This window comes from Equus quagga, chromosome 7 (assembly GCF_021613505.1).
Source record: "Equus quagga isolate Etosha38 chromosome 7, UCLA_HA_Equagga_1.0, whole genome shotgun sequence".
Taxonomy (NCBI): domain Eukaryota; kingdom Metazoa; phylum Chordata; class Mammalia; order Perissodactyla; family Equidae; genus Equus; species Equus quagga.
The window spans coordinates 78,940,829-78,958,391 of record NC_060273.1 but is presented as its reverse complement, the minus strand read 5'-3'; the positions used below and the strand labels follow the sequence as shown (position 1 = coordinate 78,958,391).

General features: G+C 56.0%; 1 protein-coding gene across 4 annotated transcripts in view; it reads left to right on the top strand.

Annotated features, from left to right (window-relative positions):
- The first annotated feature begins 12,932 nt into the window (after nucleotides 1–12,932).
- CXXC5 (CXXC finger protein 5) overlaps nucleotides 12,933–17,563 on the top strand; it is a 34,587-nt gene continuing 29,956 nt past the window's right edge. For 3 of the 4 annotated variants that reach the window (XM_046667617.1, XM_046667619.1, XM_046667618.1), the window contains exon 1: nucleotides 12,933–13,496. The gene's annotated coding sequence lies outside the window, so the exon portion shown is untranslated. Of the gene's footprint in view, nucleotides 13,497–13,579; nucleotides 13,660–17,563 lie in introns of those variants that run through there. The other variant, XM_046667620.1, reaches the window with a different exon arrangement.

The window sequence follows — 17,563 nt, the reverse complement described above, 5'->3', positions numbered from 1 at the left end:
AACTGGAGGAAGTGAAGGCTACAGCCCAGCTGGCCCTGCACTGGAACTACAGGAGTGGCCTATAAGGGTGTGTTAAAGGAATGACAGATCTTGGCCTTGCTCCCACGCACATGCACCTCTGGGAGTAGCGCAGGGGGATTGCTGAGATCAAGGGCCAGCCTTGTTTCCTGCTTTGGATTTGGAATAAGGAAGGCTTTAAGAGGGGTCTGGAACTGAAACCTCAAGTTTCTGTACAGAGAAATGGAGGATTGGAGAGAGGGACAGATTAGGGGTGGTCCTTAAGGAGCTTATTATGTAGGAGGTTCTGGGACCCTGTGTAACTCAGTGGATCACCATTGGGTGGGGGGTGTTATGTGTCCTCTGGCTTTGTGAGAGTGACAGCAAATAGCGCCAGGAGTTATATATATTAGTTGAGTTGCGCCTGGTGAGAGGTTGGAGGTCCCCACCAAAGTCCCAGAGTATGGGTGGCCAGTGTACTAGGGGGAAGTGATGTGTGGCCACTATGTGGATGAGTGGACCAGTGTGAGTTGTGTTGGTGACACTTAAGTTGTATTTCCCAGGTGTGTGTAATGGCAGAACTAGTTTTACTGCTGGGGTGAATCAGGTTCCTGGAGAGGAATGGACCTATCTGGAGAGATTGATGCGATTAAGTAGTTAGTCATCATATTGATATGACTTATTAGTATATAACCATTAATAATGATCCCAAGACCCTCTGTGTTTTGAGTGCTTACCATGTGCCTGGCCTTATGCTAAGCACCTCACCTGCAGTAGCTTGTTTAGTTCTGTCAGAACCCTATGAGTTAATGCTGGTTTACCTGTGCCACAAAGTTTGTTTATTGTGCCATGTTATATTCACATTGGGGTTGTGATACAGTTGCATCTTGTATCTTAGTTGCTGGGGTTCAACTTGTAGTGAGTGGCCCTGTTGTATATATGGGCTCTTGACCCCATTGTGTTACCAATATGTGGCACCATTGTGTTGCATCATGTGAGACCCCATTTGACAATGTTCTTTTGAGTCGGTGGTGATGATGTATAATTTGGCTGTGATTTTTTTGCTTTGTTGTGTGACTTTGTTGTGCAGCCAGAGTATGTAACTCCCTAACTGTTGTGTAGTTGAAACGAGCTGGTGGAATGGTGGAATGTATGATTCATTTTGTGTGCTAGTGATGTTGTGGGTGTCTAGTGTAGGGTTATTGTGGTGCTGTGAGGGCCTGTTGTGGTGGGGTGAACTGGTTGTATGATAGTGTGACCAACTGTGACCCTGTTGTGTATGTCCATGCAAACTGACCACATTGTGTTGTGACTTGTGTCAGAGATTAGTGTAGTGTGATGTAACTCCATGTGGTGAGTGTGCCTCCTTTGTCGTGGTGTTTCCCTGTACAGATTGTGTGACCCCTCTGTCCCACTGCTCCCCTTTGCGGGTCTGTGTGGTGTTTGACCTCGCCTGCGGATGCCCCCACTCCGGCCAGCCGGCCCCACCACCCCTCCCCCGCACTGTCCGCCTGCACTGTGAGGCGATCGATCGCCATTGATTGTCCCTGACGAGCTGCTCCACTTTCCAGCCAATGTCAGGAGGGGGGATCTCTGCCGCCCTGGCGGTGTCATTTCCACACACTCCCTGGGCTGCTGCCAGCGCGGGCGCCGCCAAGAGCCGGCCTGGATCGCCCGGAGCGCGGACTGGACCGCCTAGACCGACCCAGGACGCCCCCGACGGCGCGGCCTGGCCCCAGCCTGCCCCCAGCCTGCCCGGTCTGGGGCCCTGCACCCAGGCCCCCCTTCCCTGGCTGGGTGGATGTGGTCGCCACAGGAGTTTGAGCTGGGCCCAGGGAGGCGGGGGTAGCTGGTGCTCAGTCGGTGAGCCTGTGCGCCTTGGTGGGGGCACGGGCTGTTTCCGGAGGGCGGAGGCGCCTGCGGGCCAACTTTGCCGAGGCCCAAACAGATGCTAATGATTTTCCGGGAGGCGCCGGTTATCTCTGACCCCAGCCAGCCAGTGCGTGGTCCTGGGCTGGGCACAGACACCTCCCTACCCTCCCCCTTACCCCCGTGAGCCCCGTGGAATGACCATCTGGCTCTGAGTGGACAGGGAGAGTCACAGGCTGGCCAGGGCACTTCCAGAACTCTGGTTGCATGGTAATATTTGCTCCTTGTCCACCCGGGATGCTAGTGCATCCTCTTTTGAACCCCTTCGCAAAGTCCCCCACCAACACACACACACACACACACACACACACACACACACACACACAAGCAAGGGAAACAGAGGCTCAGAGAAGCCCAGACCAAGGTCGTGGTCACAGTCACACTGACCCAGCCACTGCTTGGCTGAGTGGGTCACCCTCTCTTAGAGTCACCCTGTTGGGGACTGGCAGCCCCCCCCTGGTCCCGCATTGCCCAGGGGCCAGAGCCAGTTTCTAGGCTCCCCGGTGGAAGTGCTGACGTGGCTCTGGGCAGCTGTCTGGGGCCGGGAAGCAGGGCAGATGTCACAGAGCCCAGGGGAGGAGGCGGCTCCATGGGGAGGGCGGGCAGGGCCTCTTGCCTGGCGAAACATGTCTCCTCCCCCTAGGCCTGGCTCTGTCCGGCTGGGGCACAGCCACAGGCCTGGCTGACCCGCCTCCAAGTCTAGCTCCTGCTCCTCTGTGTGGCTGCTGACCAGTGCTACAACCTCTCTGGGCCTCTTCCTCCCCTGTCAGAGGAAAATAATAGCACCTGCTTTGGGTGGGTGTGAGCCTCAGATGAAAGGAGAGGTGTGCAAAGCTTCCAGTCCAGCTCTGGGCATATAGTTCTTGCTCAATAAATGTCAGCTATTATTATTATTATTGCCTTTGCAAGTGGGAATTTGGTGTGTCCAAAGGCAAAACTGAGTCCTCAGGGTGCCAGCTGGCTTCAGAGGTCATTCCAGCCACCCTCCTGCCTTGCTGCCCCTGGCATTCTGCATTTCTCATGCCTGTCTAGCTTTGTTCCTTCTCACTGAAGTGTCAGCCCCCCTCAGCTCTGCCTGCTGCCAAGCTGCCCCCACCCCCTCTTATCGGTGTGGTTCCCTCCTATCTGGCCACCACATTGGGTCCCTTGAGCAGCACAGCCCCTGGGGAACAGCAATCGATGGGGCGGAACAGCCTCCCTGACAGATGGACCCACGGAGGCTGGGCTGCTTCAGCAGAGCTCCCTAGGAAACCAGAGAAGGGAGCTGAGCTACCCTGGCTGCCTCCTAAATAGAAATGGAAGGAGGCGAGGACATGAGGAGGAAGAAGGAGGCTGGAGCTTCCAACCAGCCCCAGGCTGAGCCAGCCCTGGGGTTGGGCCTGGAGGGGCAGGACAGCCCCTACACTTTCCCATAGGCCCGGAATCCTCTTGAGGGGAGGGCTCTGTAGAGCTTTCCTGGTAGGTGGGACATGTCTGAGTCCCCCTCTATGGGCAGGTGAAGAGTTTTGCTAGGCCCTCCATCCTGGGCACTTTTTCTAACAAGCCCAAAGGCTGGTGGGTGCGTAGGTAGGCAGGCAGGTGGTTCACCACATTCCTCAGGCCACAAGGGGCCTTTGAAGCCCGAGTGGCAGAAGGACCTTCCTGCCTTTCAGAGTGAGAGATGATGAGCCTTGACATTTTGGGCCGTTTAATTCTTTGTCCTGTGCATTACAGGGTGTTTAGCAGCATCCTTAGTCTCCACCCATTAGATGCTAGTAGCAGCAGTTGTGACAACCAAAAATGTCTCCAGATATTGCCCAGTGTCCCCTGGGAGGCAAAGTCAGCCCTTGTTCAGAACCACTGGTCTAACCTCAGGACCAGCCCCCTGGGTTGGAAGGGGTGGCCAGGACCCCATGGAGATGCCAAAGATCCTCTCCAATAGTGGAGGGGGACATTTCCAAAATGGCCCTGTCTCCTGCTGTCTCAGGCCTAGGAGGGTGGGAGACACCACCCCCGATGGCCCTGACTGCCAGGTTGGAGGGAACCATGCTTGCCTGAGATGGCAGAGCTGTTGGCGTCAATGCTCAGCTGCACCAGGCTTGTTGCCAACCCCTCACTGCTGAGACTACACAGCATGGGGGTTGGGGAGCGGGTGCGGTCATGGGGGGTGCTCAGGCTGCCTGGGCAGCCTTCTGTCCAGTCAGCTTGAGATGGGGGGAGCCAGCATGGATGATCAGCTTCCTCCCTTCCCTTGATGCTCTGGCAATGTCTCTGCTGCCTCCCTCTAGGCCAGTGTTGGGCTGGGGGTGGGGCTGACAGGCCTCGGAGCCAGTAGGGGCTACTGCCTGGAGAAGGAGAAGGATTGTAGACACAAGTCCAGCCGGCCCAGCCAGCTGACAGCTGGGCCACCTGAGTGCTGAGCTGACCCCTCCAGGAAAGGGAGGGAGGGAGGAAGGCACTGTGGGCTGGCTAAATGGTGCCTGAGTCCCCCAATTCACAAACCCTTGAGCCAGAGGATTGGGGAGGAGGCCCCCTCTGGAGTCATCTTCCTCTTCCTGCCCAGGCAGGCAGGCAGGCATTGAGGTGAAGGAAAGTTTTCTGGTACACAATCCCACTGCTGGGAAATCCCTACCTATATCTAACCTACTTCCTTTTCTCCTATAGCATCTGCCCTATCCTGGCCTGCATGCTCTGGCTCCAGCAGAGTCAAGGCCCAATATTTCAGGTTCTCTGGCCAGGGTGTGCCCTTAGTCCTGGGGGAAAAAAAACCCTCATCCATGGGGGAAATTTCAGTCAGAATACAGATCAGTGGGTCCCTGTGCGGGTTGAGGGATGAGGGCACCTAAGTGGGCAAGGCTGAGGGGATAGAGAGGGGCATTGGTGCCAGTTTACAGACCGAGCCCACAGACAGCAGGGTTGCCCCAAGACACACTGAACTCAGCACCAGCCTAGAGGGTCCCAGGGTGGGGAGGAGGAAGTGGCTGGGAAGTGGGCAGCGGCTTTGTAACCAGAGATGGGCCAGGCAGGCTGAGGCGGCAGCTTCGGGCTAGGGTTTAAAATAGCGCCTCGGCCTGGCCAGGATCGGGTTCGGGTCACCCACAAGGCAGTGGCCACCACCATCCAGCTCAGGTTTCTTGCTCCATGATTAATGGAGGAGGGGGCTACCCAGGCATATGGGCCTGAGAAAAGGGGTCCAGGTACTGCCACTGAAGTCCTCTGACCAGGCTCTGGCCTGTCTCCCTTTTCCTCCACACCCACCTCCAAGGGACAAATTGCCCCAGCCACATCCTGATGCCCTCTCTCCTCTTTAGTAAACATTTAACACCAACCAGGGACCAGGCCCTTGACAGAGCATGGAGATGAGTAAGGCCTTGACCCTGTCCCAGGCCCAGGAGTTCTAGCCCCTAGAAGTGCACAGAAGGGGGAAGGTGATCAGTCAGTATTCAGAAGAGATCCTCCACATTTCACTGATGTTCTAGCCTCACCCTGAATGTCCTAGGCATGGGGAAAGCAAAGGGCGGAAAGACCCCCACAGGTTGCAAGAGAGGAGTTTAAGACCTCATATAAGCCTTCTACCAGAGAAAGGGAGGTGGCTAGAATGGGGAGGGGACAAGGACCTCTCAAAAGCTAATGATCATCCTGGAAAACTCCCCAGGATAGTTCACTCCCTCAGTGTTCCCTGGAGAGAGGAACCAAACAGAATGACCTACCCCTCCCCCAAGGCAATGCCCTCAGATACAGGTCTGAGGGGGCATTCTGGTCCTTCTGTGTTCAAGGAGGGTGCCCACTTCCTCAGGCTGACCCAAGGTATAGGGAAAGCGGTCAGGGGATATGAAGGGGGGGGGTCCCCTCTTTAGGTTTTCGAGGGAAGGAAGTAGTTCTAGTCCTGCTTCCCCCATTATGCTGTTGGAAAGGGGGAAGAAACTACTTCAAACAATAAAAAGTTCTATCTAGGGGCCGGCCCGGTGGCACAGCGGTTAAGTTCGCACGTTCCACTTCTTGGAGGCCCAGGGTTCACGGGTTCGGATCCCAGGTGCGGACATGGCTCTGCTTGGCACACCGTGCTGTGGTAGGCGTCCCACATATAAAAAAAGTAGAGGAAGATGGGCATGGATGTTAGCTCAGGGCCAGACTTCCTCAGCAAAAAAAAGAGGAGGACTGGCAGTAGTTAGCTCAGGGCTAATCTTCCTCAAAAAATAAAAAAATAAAAAGTTCTATCTAACCATAATCCCTTCTCCACCGTCCCTTCTTCTTCACTGTCCCTTGCTAGAGTCTCTGGGCCCCTGGAGGCAGTGGCAACCTCTGGGCCATAGTCCCTGGGGCTTAGAAGGTATGGTTTCTCCCCACTTTCCCCTCCTTCCCCAGCCATAGGTCTGAGTAGGAGGAGGTGACACAGGAGGCTGAGCCAGCTCAGGGCCAGATCCCCTCTAACTGGAGCAATGGCCAGCCCTCCTGAGAGAGCTCGCATATATCTAAAAAAGTGTCTTGTATATCTTAATGATTTCTCAACAGCCCCTGATTGAAGCATGCCCAATTTAGCTGTGCCATAAGTAACTTTTTATATTTCCTTGGGGAATCATTTTACTTATGAATCTTTTTTGAATCTGCAATCTCGATTAAAAGTTGATTTTTAATTTTTTTGTTGTTGTTGGTCTCCATCTCAGCTTCTGAGATGCCTTCCTAGCAAAAAGGGTGGTAGCAGCATCAATCTTCCCTCATTAGCCTGTCTGGAGCAGAATAATTCTTCCTGAGGGGTGGGGAGAGCAGCCGCCAAGCCTCCCCTGTGGGAGCACCTGGGGTACGTGACCTGAGAGGGGAGCTGCCCTGGAGGAGAGGCTCACAGACAGGTTGTGGGAGACGTTGCCAGTCTCCTGCTCACCTACACTCCCCTATCTGCCCTATATCAGAGGCCCTCCCAACAGTTTTACACTGGGGGTGATTGTCCAGTCCATTCTGCCTTTCGAGTGTCTCCTCACCTATAGCTTAGGAATTTGAGGAGACAGAAAATCCTTCAAGGGTTCAGCTTGAGAGCACAAAACTGGTTCAAATCCTGACCCTGTTCCTGTACAGCTGCCACAGCCTGGGTAAGTCACCTCTCCTCTCAGAGCCTCAGTTTCTTTATTTGCCAAATGGGAATGTGATTGCTTAACAGATTACCAAGCAAGTAAACGGTTTACTTAGCACAATACCTCCAGAAAGGCAGCCTTTATTATTTTCTTGGGGGACTCCAGTACCAGGAAGCAGAGTTGAAACAATGCTGAGGGTCCTATCCCAATTTTGGACAGTATCTAGTTCTTTTTTCCAACCCATTCATTATCTAGTCCTAGTGACACCCCCTGAGATGGAGTGGGTGGCATAATTATCTCCCGGAGGAGAATAAGGGTCTGGTGGGGTTGGGACTTGCCCAGGGGCTGCCCCAGGAGGCCCTCCCAGAGCTCCTGACTCTCCCCTAAGAGACAAAGGTCAGGGCTGTAGCAGGAGGACTGGAGGGCAAACTAGGGTGAGAAGCTCTGAACTTAGAAGGGCCTACCCTATAGACACCCTCCGTGTCCCCCACCCCACCATTCCTAATAGTTGGGGGAGGGACTTGCCCAGGCAGTGAGCCTGCTGGCTCTGACCTCTAACCTCTGACTTCTGACCTAGGGTGGGCTCTCCAAGAGCCAGAGTCACAACCCAGTGTCGGGCTCAGGGGACGCGGCAGCAACCACAACCACGGTGGCTCTGGGAGTTAACGATTTACGAGGGGCCCCTTCCTGAGGCCTCCCTCCTCCCAGGCCCGGCAGGCAGGCAGGCAGGCAGGCAGGCAACCCGTGACTGCCCAGGCGGCTAGACACAGAACCAGTCCCACCAGTTCAAAGAGCAGTTCATCCCAGGCCCACCCCCAGGCACTACCTGAGCACCCCATTCTCTGGAGTCTGAAGGAGAAAGCAAAGTAGGGTTTAGTGGGGGTCCCCTGGTCTGAGGAGAGAGGCTGGGTCCTGTTTTCAAAAGTCCCAGTGTGAGGGGCATTTACAACCCTGCTCTGCCTTCTGGGGCCAGGTCTGTGAGGGGAGGCTGAGCCCCACCCCTCCACCTCCAGCAAGCCTTCCCCATACCACCCCACCCTAGCCTGCAGGTCTTGGGTAGGGCATTTTCAGGCCAGGCTGGCTTCTGGATGCCCAGGGCACCCCTCCCTTTGGGCCTAGTTTGGGGCTTCCCTTCCCCCAAGAGCCCATTCAGTTACCTCCTGGCCCCTCCCTCTTCCTGACCCTTGGGAGACCTGGAGCCACAGCTTTGGCCTCTGGGAGCATACAGTCCCACTCTCCTAGGAGAGACAGTTGAACCAGGATTGTGCCTAGAGAAGTCAAGAGTTACTGTCAGGGCATGACGCCCTCCAAACTGTGCCCACTCCTCTTCCCCCTTCCACAAAGAGGCTGAGTTCCCTGTGCCTGGCAGAGAATGGTGCTGTCTGGTTGTATGTAGCATGTGTATAGCTGTGCCTGGGCATGGAGAAATATGGAGTGTGAGTGTGTATGTTGGCCTGGGCTCTGCTCTCTCTCAGCCTCACCCCAGAATCATTTTGTTCTGGGACTGGAATCCCCCCCTCAGCCCTCCTCCCTTCCCCACTATTTAAACAGCTCAAGGCTAGGCTTAGGCCACCAAACTGACTTCTCAGGGATGGGCAGGCCTTGGCCTCTTAAGAGACAGACCTGGCTTTTCTGAATTTTCCCGTTAGTTTCACAGCTCTCTTGTTCTTTCTAAGGTCATTGGGGCAGGAATAGGGAGACCTAAGGGCCAATGGTCAGTATGTGAAGACCGAGACCCCATGTCTATCAGTTAAGCTTCTCTCTTCCCCCTGCCCATGTTTACACCCCCAGGCCTGCCCTGAGATTTTGGCTGAGGTCACAGTCCAGCATGACCCCACAGAAGACTATCCTGCACCCTGCCTTGAAATGCCTTTTCTCTCATCCTTTGTGATACAAGTGAAGGAACTGGGGCCCAAAGAGGAGCAGACATCAGGTCAGGCTCCAAGTTGGCCATCTTTATTGAAGACCCTAATTCCCACACTCCCCTCCATGCAGCCATTTCCCAGTCACTGGATGTTTAATCAGTGACTGACATTAGCTGATAAACGGCAGTCATGGAAAAGGCAGACTCCTCAGATAAGGCATGGATTTAAATCCTGCTTTTGCTACTTTGTAACCTTAAGCAGGTGTCTGAGCCCAAGGACTAAATAAGCATATGTACAGAAAGCAGTTAGCATGGTGCCAGACACATAGTAAGTGCTCAGAAAGATGTTGGCTACAATTATTATTACTGGTGCCTACTTAGTGCCAGGCTTCAGGCCCAAAGCAGGTAGGAGTCTCTCCCTTACTCTCAAAGAATTTTCATTGGTGGTGGTAGTGAGGAGAAAGAGAGACAAATGAGCAAATAAAAGCTATTTCTGTGCAGTGTGGTCACTGTGGCCATAGACAGATGAGGGGCCCCAAAGCTAGGCCACAGAGTACAGTTGTTCATTGCATGCCTTGCAAAAAGGCACCTGGCAAAGGGAGAGAGGAAGACTGAAAGACAGTCCATGACCTGCTGCCAAAAGGGGGCTATATCTGCCAAGAGGGGGTAACTTTTCCTAATTTGCACAAAGACTAGTGGTGGCTCTGTAGATATGGGCCAAATTGAGGCTGTGAGTGGAAATCAGAGAAGGTTCCCAGTGGAGGTGACACATGCTCTTGGTCTTTAGTGAGCAGTTCACTAGGTGAGCTTGATTAAGGCCCTTCTGGGCAGAGGGAACAGTACCTGCAAAGCCATGGAAACTCTGTCTGAGGGAACCACCAGTGTTGGGTGATGTTGGTCAGCAGGGCCCAGGGACTGCAGAGAGGAATAGGGCTAGTTAGCGAAGCCAGGCTGAGCTGGGGAAGGGGCTTGGTCTGAGCCCTAAGGGCTCTGAGGAATCACCACAGGATATGATACAGGTGACCCCCAGGGCAGATCTGTTTGTGAGAAGCCTCAGTGTGTCAGCAAACCTCTTCAGGGGTTAGGAGAACAACTTTGGTGCCACTCTCACTTCAGTTTTCTCATCTGAAAAATGGAGATGATACTACTACTGGGGCTGACATAAGGATTAAATGAGATAATGTACCTTCACTGTTTAGCACAATGCTCTGCTCAGGGTAAGGGCTTCATAAATGGGTATTATAACCATGATCCAGGAGAGCTGGATCCAGGGTTCTGGCCTGACACACTCCTACCCAGAAGACAGGGCAACTGGATGCAGGGTCCCTCTCTTCCCCAAAGGCACTGGAGACTTAAGGAACTTACTTCCTGAATCTAAGCTGATTGACTAAATAACTATGTGAAACAAATATTCCTTTTGGGGGCAGGGAGAGGGGAGGGAGTAGTGAACCAGGGTAGCTTCACTTCTTCTTGTGGAAGGAGGCTGGGGTGGGGATGGACCTCCCCAAGGCCAGACCTCACACCCAATCCATCCTAGGTGTCCTCCACTTGTCTCACTTGTCATGGTGGGGAGTTCTATGTGGATGGTTGGCACATGACATTTTCTGTTCATGTAGCACTTTTCATGTAGACAATTCTGCCCCTCTCCTCTCTGGATTCTACCAGAGTTGGATAAATGAGGGTCTGGGTCTGCCTCCAGTTTTTTGTTTTGTTTTGTTTTTGAGGAAGATTAGCCCTGAGCTAACTACTGCCAATCTTCCTCTTTTTGCTGAGGAAGACTGGCCCTGAGCTAACATCCATGCCCATCTTCCTCTATTTTATACGTGGGACACCTACCACAGCATGGCTTTTGCCAAGCAGTGCCATGTCCATACCCGGGATGCGAACCAGCGAACCCCAGACCGCTGAGAAGCAGAACGTACAAACTTAACCACTGCGCCACGGGACTGGCCCCCTCCCTCCAGTTCTTAATTTGCAGGAGAAGGGAAGACTCCAGGATCCACTCTCTAAACTGAGCCAGGCATATGCCAACACCCCTTCCCTGGGAAAGTAATCACTGGCATCACCTGGGTCATCTCCATTGCACCCTTCAGTCTTTTGGCCTTTGCTGTCCTGAGTTGTGGGGGAAGGCAGAGGTCCCCCCAAAAAAGTGGATAATTTATGGTAACTCCCTAAGATAGAGCCACTATCTATCCTCCCCCATGGATCCCAGCATGAAGCTTTTTTGGGGTATGTAAGACCTGAGTCTGCATGGACCTTGGGCTTCAGGAGCCCTGCAGGATTGAGTTTCATTTCTTGGGTCTTAGTCCTCTGAGGTCTACTGTTAACTCCTGGGGAACAGGTACCCCCTCACAGTCTGTGCCTCTGCTTCCCCAGAAAAGGTAAATGGAGGTGGGCTAAGTGCTTGGAGATCCTGGAGCATCTAGACCTGGGACCCTTCCTCCTTTTTCCTTGTACGGTCAGGGCCCAACATGTTATCTGACAGGGTGGGGCCCAGAATATCTATCTTTAAGCAGTTTAGGGGTGATAATCTGAGGTGTTCACTTGCCTTAAAATTGTGTTCCCAGAGCAACTACCTTGTTTTTACTGACATGGTGTATTTGTTTGGGGTGGCTTTGAGAAAGGGGGCTGGAGAGGAGAGGAGAGGCTAAACACCTCCCCTAAGGAGCCATTCCTTGGCCCATAGTTAAGGGAGGACACTTATCAGCACTTGTGGAAGGAAGGGAGGGGGTGTCCACGATGTCTGGGGAGGGATCACTCCCTGTGGCCTGGGAGGTCAGGAGGAGTAGAGAGGCAACACATTCCAGATGAACTCTGCCCTTTGACACCTCCCTCCCTCCCCTACCCCCTGGCTGGGTCAAGCTCCCAAATTTAGAAGGCTTAGAGGGTGGGCGCCAGCAGCTGCTCCCAGGAGACCCAGGCCCCAAGGCCCTTGCCTGCCTGAGAGACAGGCAGGCTGCACAGAGGAGGAGAGGAAGTAACGAGGTGGGAGCTGGTTTCACTTCTCCCACCAACTGGTGGCTAGGAGGCACCCAGGTTGCCACAGTTAACTCCCTGTTATCTGGGCCCCAGTCAATCTCAGGCTGTAACACTTAACCCTATGCAATTTCCCCAACTGCTCTGCCCCTCCCTTGCTGGGGTCTCGGGTCTGGGGGCGGTGTTTTCTGTGTCTCACGGGGGAACACAAAACCCACCCCCACAAATTCCACAGACTTGGAGAAACTTTCTACCTTGGATTTATCTGCAGTTTGGGATTATATGAGCCTGGAGCTTGCTCTTGCCCGGAGCCTGAGGTGGCGAGGACATCTGCAGCCATAGGATTAGCCCAAACTGAGCAGATGGAGGAGCACTGAGTGAGGACGAGGATATGCGGGCCCAAACCTGTACCCACCGGGCTTTTGTTGTTTCTTTTAACCAGGGTCTACTGAGCGCTGCCCTGTGCCAGGCACTGTTTCAGGCTCCGAGTTCGTAGGCCATGGTCTCAGTGCACCACAATGTAGTCGCCTTAGCCCCAGGACTCAGGGCTTGGGCTGGCGCCTGCGTAGTTACCAAAACGTCCTTCCTCAGATCAGTTTCCTCATCTGTGAAATGGGGACGGAAATCTCCGCCCCTTTTCTCCTGGGAAACTGGAGCCCACCGAGTCTGAGAAAGCGCTCTGGGAAGGGTAGCGTCTTTTAACACGCGTCTAGCTCCAAGAGCCTTCGCCTCGGAGTTCCCAGCCCTACGCGCACCTGAGTTTAGGGGCGCGGCCAAACCCTCCCTACTGGTCCTCGCAGCTTCGCAGCCCGCTGAAGAGAGGGGACAGAGGGACGGCGTATTACTACACAAGGTGGGTGTCCACGCCCATGCACCCCTCACTCCTTTTATTTTTTGTAAAGTTGCGGAAAAAGAGGTGAAGACGGGGCGCGCTGGGGAGCTGAGCTAAGCCGACCTCGTCAGAGCGCGGGGAGCTGGAGGCGCAGTGGCTGCGGCTCCGGCCTCAGAGCCTGCGGCGTCCAAGTGGCCAGAGCTGCGCTGGGAGGGAGGCGGAGGGAGGAGGGAGGGGAGCCGAGGTGGAGGAGGGGGGGAGGAGGCTGCGTTGAGTCCGGTCCGGGTTTTGCCGGCAGCCCCCGGGCAGCGTTCAGAGCTCCTGCCCGGGCGGGCGCGCGGCGGCGGCGGCAGAGGCGGCACAGCCTGAGCGGGGATGTAGAGGCGGCGGCACTGGCGGCAGCAGAGGCGGCGGCGGCGGCGAGAGCAGGCGCCCGAGTCGAGCGAGAAGAGCGGCGAACCTTGCCCCCCGAAGCCGAGCCCGGCGTCCCAGCCCTGCCCAGCCCGCGCCCAGCCATGCGCGCCGCCTGCTGAGTCCGGGCGCCTCACGCTGCGCCCTCCGCCCGCCGCGCCGCGCTTCGCTTGGGGGTGATTAGTTGCTTTTTGTTGTTTTTTAATTTGGGCCGCGGGGAGGGGGAGGAGGGGCAGGTGCTGTAGGCTCCCCCCCCTCCCCGCCTCGGGCCAGCCGCGGCGGCGTGACTCCGGCTCTGGACCCGGGCACGGCGGGCGGCGCGGCTGGAGCGAAGCGCACCGCGGCGGCGGTGCCCAGAGCGGAGCGCAGCTCCCCGCCCCGCCCCTCCCCCTCGGCCTCGCGGCGGCGGCGGCGGTGGCGGCTTGGACGACTAAGAGAGCCGGTAGGTGTCGGGCCATGGCCCTCCCCCGACCCCCCCGGAGGCCAGCCCCCTCCCCTTCCCCGCCTACCTCCCTCTCCTCCCCCGGGGCCCGGTGCGCGGCCGGGGCCGGAGTTCGCTGCAAGTCGGCGGAAAGTTTGGCGGCGCGGGCTCCCCCGAAGTTCAGGTGCGGAGAGCCAGGGACGGGGAAGGAGGGGTCCGTGTTTAGGAGGGGCTGGGGCGCCCGCAGCCTTAGCCACGGAGCCCCAGAGGCTGCGAGCCCTAGCGCCGGTGATCGCTCCCTGGCCGCTGCTATACTCAAGCCTCCCTAAGCCGCAGTCGGCTCGGTCGCAGATCACTGAGTTCAGACAAAAAAGGGTTTCAGGGTCGGGTACGGCGGGTTGGGCGCCGCGGATTGGGGCTGGGACTCTCCCTGCGGGGTACCGTCTTCTCCCCAAGTGCTCGAGCTTGAGGGCGCTGGGGCGGCGGGAGCCGGGGTCCTCACCTCTCGGTGTTGGGCGGGCGCTCCGCCTGCGGGGGCGGCTGATTGGAGATCTCCGGCGCGCACTCCCCTCGTCAGCCCCCATTCGCAGCCCAGTGTTTTGGGGGCGACGGTAACTGCTCTGAATGCCCTGAACCACGCGTGGCTGAGTCTCCCCCTCCACTTGGAGGGGGCGGCGGCCACTTCTGCATTTCCCCTCCCGGCTCCTCGCCCCCGCTGCCCGCGGGGTGCCTGGCGGGCTGATCAAGTTTGACCTTTTTTTTCCGTCCAAGTATCCCCATCACCACTGCTCCCCGCGGCCTCTCTCTCCCTTCCTCCCCAGCCTTGGGGAGTCTTTCAGGCTGTCTCCCGAGCCCCGCGTGGCCAAGCAGCGTGCAAAGCCAGGAGGGAGAATGGGGGTGTTCCTCTAGCTGCGGAACTGTTGGAGGCGGGTGTCCCAGGCGCCTGCCTCGCTGCTCTAGCCCCAAATTTACCCATGAAGTTCGGCCCCGAGCCCCCCTCCCCTTTGCTTCCCCAGAGCGAGGGGCTAAACCGCCGAGAGAAGAATGTGTTAATTTTCTTGCTGGGGGAAGTTGTCCTCGCCCGGAATGGGCTGCTTTCCGGTGGGGAGCGCGGGGTGCGTCTGGCTTTGTTTATTTGTAGGATCGACAGAAAGTGAATGACCCCAGTTTTTAAATGGGGGGCCGCCTCCGAGACCTGTCAGAAGAGCTGAAGCACCCAATGAGCGAAAAGCAAGATCGCTTTTTGTTTTTTTTACCCCCCTCAAGAATCGGAAGGGGTGCGCGGAGTTGGGCTGGTGCCATGGGCTGCAAGGAGGCACCAGCAGATTTGGGGGGTTCCGTAGGGACTCGTCCGGAAAGACCTGCCCCCTCCTTTGGTCTCCTGTGACGGCCGTCTGAAGGGTTAGCAGCCGCGCCCTACTTTGCCCCCTGGACCCTGGGTGGTCTGAGAGTTGCGTCTTCGGATTGGGGAGGCTGAAGGGGGACCGGCGAGCCAGCCTCTTGACCTCCGCCTTTCCCAGCGCGGCGAGAGCTGTTCGGAGCCCTTGGTTTTGGGGTGGCCTCAGGGCCCCCCCCCCCGCGTTTGTGCAGGAAGCGCTGGGGAGGGGGGCGTGTGTGATCGTTAGGCTCTCGCCCCCGCCGGAGCCGCCCCAGGGCGGCCGGCAAACAGAGTCCCTTTCAAGTTTTCCGCTGGGGCCGCCTGGCGGGGGCTGCGTGCGCGGTCGCTGTGGACTTGTTTGGAGCGCTATTTGAACGCCCGGCGCCACCTCAGCTGCCCCGGCCTGCGGGGGCGGGGGGTGTCCGTCCGTGAGCCAGAGAGCATTTAAATTAGACGTTTTTAGCTGGCTTACTGGCCTCGGCTTGCCCTTGTCTCCCTCCCGAAAGACCCCAGTACCCTAGGTTCCAACCGCCATAGGAAATCCAGGAACTGGGACCTGAAACCTCCTCCCACACCCCTTCTTGATAGCAATGCGGGGAGACTGAGGCCAGCACTACCTACTAATGCGTAGTGTTGATTTAGCAGTTTGCCTGGATGAGACTCGAGCAAGAGCTGGAGGGCGGGGATTGGGGGGGTGGGGGGTGGGGGGGGTAGTGGCCCGCTCTGCAGCTGTCACCCCCTCCCAGAACGGAAATTGTCCTCTCTCCTTGGGGAGGAGGGAGAGGGGGTGATTTTTGCCCTGGGAAGGAGTGGGAACAGCTGAGGGAGGTTGGCCTCTGAGTTCTCAGTCAGCCCTGAGAATATTGGTAGAAGCGCCCCCCACCCCCGCCACCCCCAATCCTGGCAGGAGCTGGGGCTCTCCCAGGAAAGCCTCTAGCCAGCCTTGAGCCTCCCTCTCCCTTGCCACCTCCCTTTCCAAGGTAGGGGCAGAGGTTCCTCTGCAGAAGACAGACCCTTGGCTGGCTGGCTGTCCGTTGGCGCCTTATTTATGTGTGTATTTGGGCCCGGCTGTTTTCCCGGCTCAGCAGGTGACCCTGGCCCGGGCCTCCTATCTCTCCCCCGACAGAGCCTGTTGACTTATCCGTGGGCCAGCGGCCTCGTCTTTATCACGTGAGGCCTGGAATGTCCACCCGGCTGGGCTGGGCTGGGTGGGGGAAGGGAAGGGGAGGGGAGGATTCTGCATCCAGGGCCCAGGCCAGCAGAGGCCTATGTTCCATGGGCTCACACTGTCACCCCCAACTCTCCCTGTCTCTCTGACTTTTTGCTTGTCTTCTACCCATTTGGAAGTGTGAAACTGAGGCATATAGGAGTGTGGGGGCAGGGTTGCAGCTAGATAAAGAACTAAGTCTCTGGGAATTAAATACCCCATTTTCTTTAGGACCCCACCTAGTTATTTATGGGAGGGTGCAATGGAGACAGGGGTCTCCCTGGGAGGGAAGGATGTGGGCTGGCCTGAAGTCAGCTGACTTTCCAAGGTTCAGGATAGGGTGGAAGGATGAGGGGATAACTGATGAGCCAGACCCAGGCCTGCTTTCCTAGAGCCCCTGTCTGGCGGTGTGACCATGAAGTCAGAACTAACTCCCCAAGCATGGTGCTCTAGAGTGTGCCTTAATTGGCCAAGGATGGGGTGGGGCTCGCTTACTATTATTACTGTTATTATTATTGCCCACTCTTTATATGTAATTCACTTATTCATTCATTGGCGCATTGTGTATTTATTGAGCACCTGCTGTGTGTCAAGCCCCACTGTTCTGGGGGTGCAGAAATGAATCACTGACTCTGCCCCTCCTCTGGAGGCAAGCCCAGGTGGAAGCTCCGCCCTCTTTCCCCACCCCCTGGGGCCCTGATTGGGACTTCGACTTTTCTTTTCCTGGAGCTTTCTTCTCTTACCCACACCACCTGGTCCCATCCTAGTCTATGTGTGTGGTTGTATGGGTGTGTGTGTGTAAGTGTGTGTGTGAAGTGTCCTTGATTAAGTGTATTAATAGTTAAACTCTCACTCATAGCTGGAACTCACCAGACCACAAAAAGCCTCCCCAGTTACTCACGCGCTACTGCCCAACAAGAATATCCCACTCAAGTTTTTTTTTTTTGCTTTCTGTTACTTCCCTCTTTATTCCCCCAACTCTGAGCCCACCTCCAAGGCTGTGGGCAATGAGAAAGGACTGCCCCTGAAAGATCCAGGAATCTTCAAGCATTCCACCTGCCTCCTAAAGGCAGTGTCAGCTGCTAGAGGAGGCTGTGTGGTTCTAGTCTGTTGCTCTGGGATGTGAGAATCTGGGCAGTGTGCGCGCTTATGACTCAGGGCATGTGTATCTGTGAATCTGTGGGTCGAGCGTGTGTCTGTCTTGGGGTGTGGGAGTCTGAGCATGTGTTTATTCGTGAATCAGGACATATGTATCTGTGGATCTAGGAGTTGTATGTGTCTGCATTGCGTATGTACATGTGTGTTTGTGAATCTGAGAGTATATATCCAAAAGTTGGATTTGTCCCTATGAATCTGGGAATGTATATTTTCTGAGTTGTGTGTGCTTGGAATTTTGGAGAGTGCGTGTTCATGATTTGTGTATATCTTTGTGTTTTGTATATGCTTGTAAATCTGGGAGTGTGACTCCCTGAGTGAGGTGCATCTGATTTGGGAAAGTGTGTG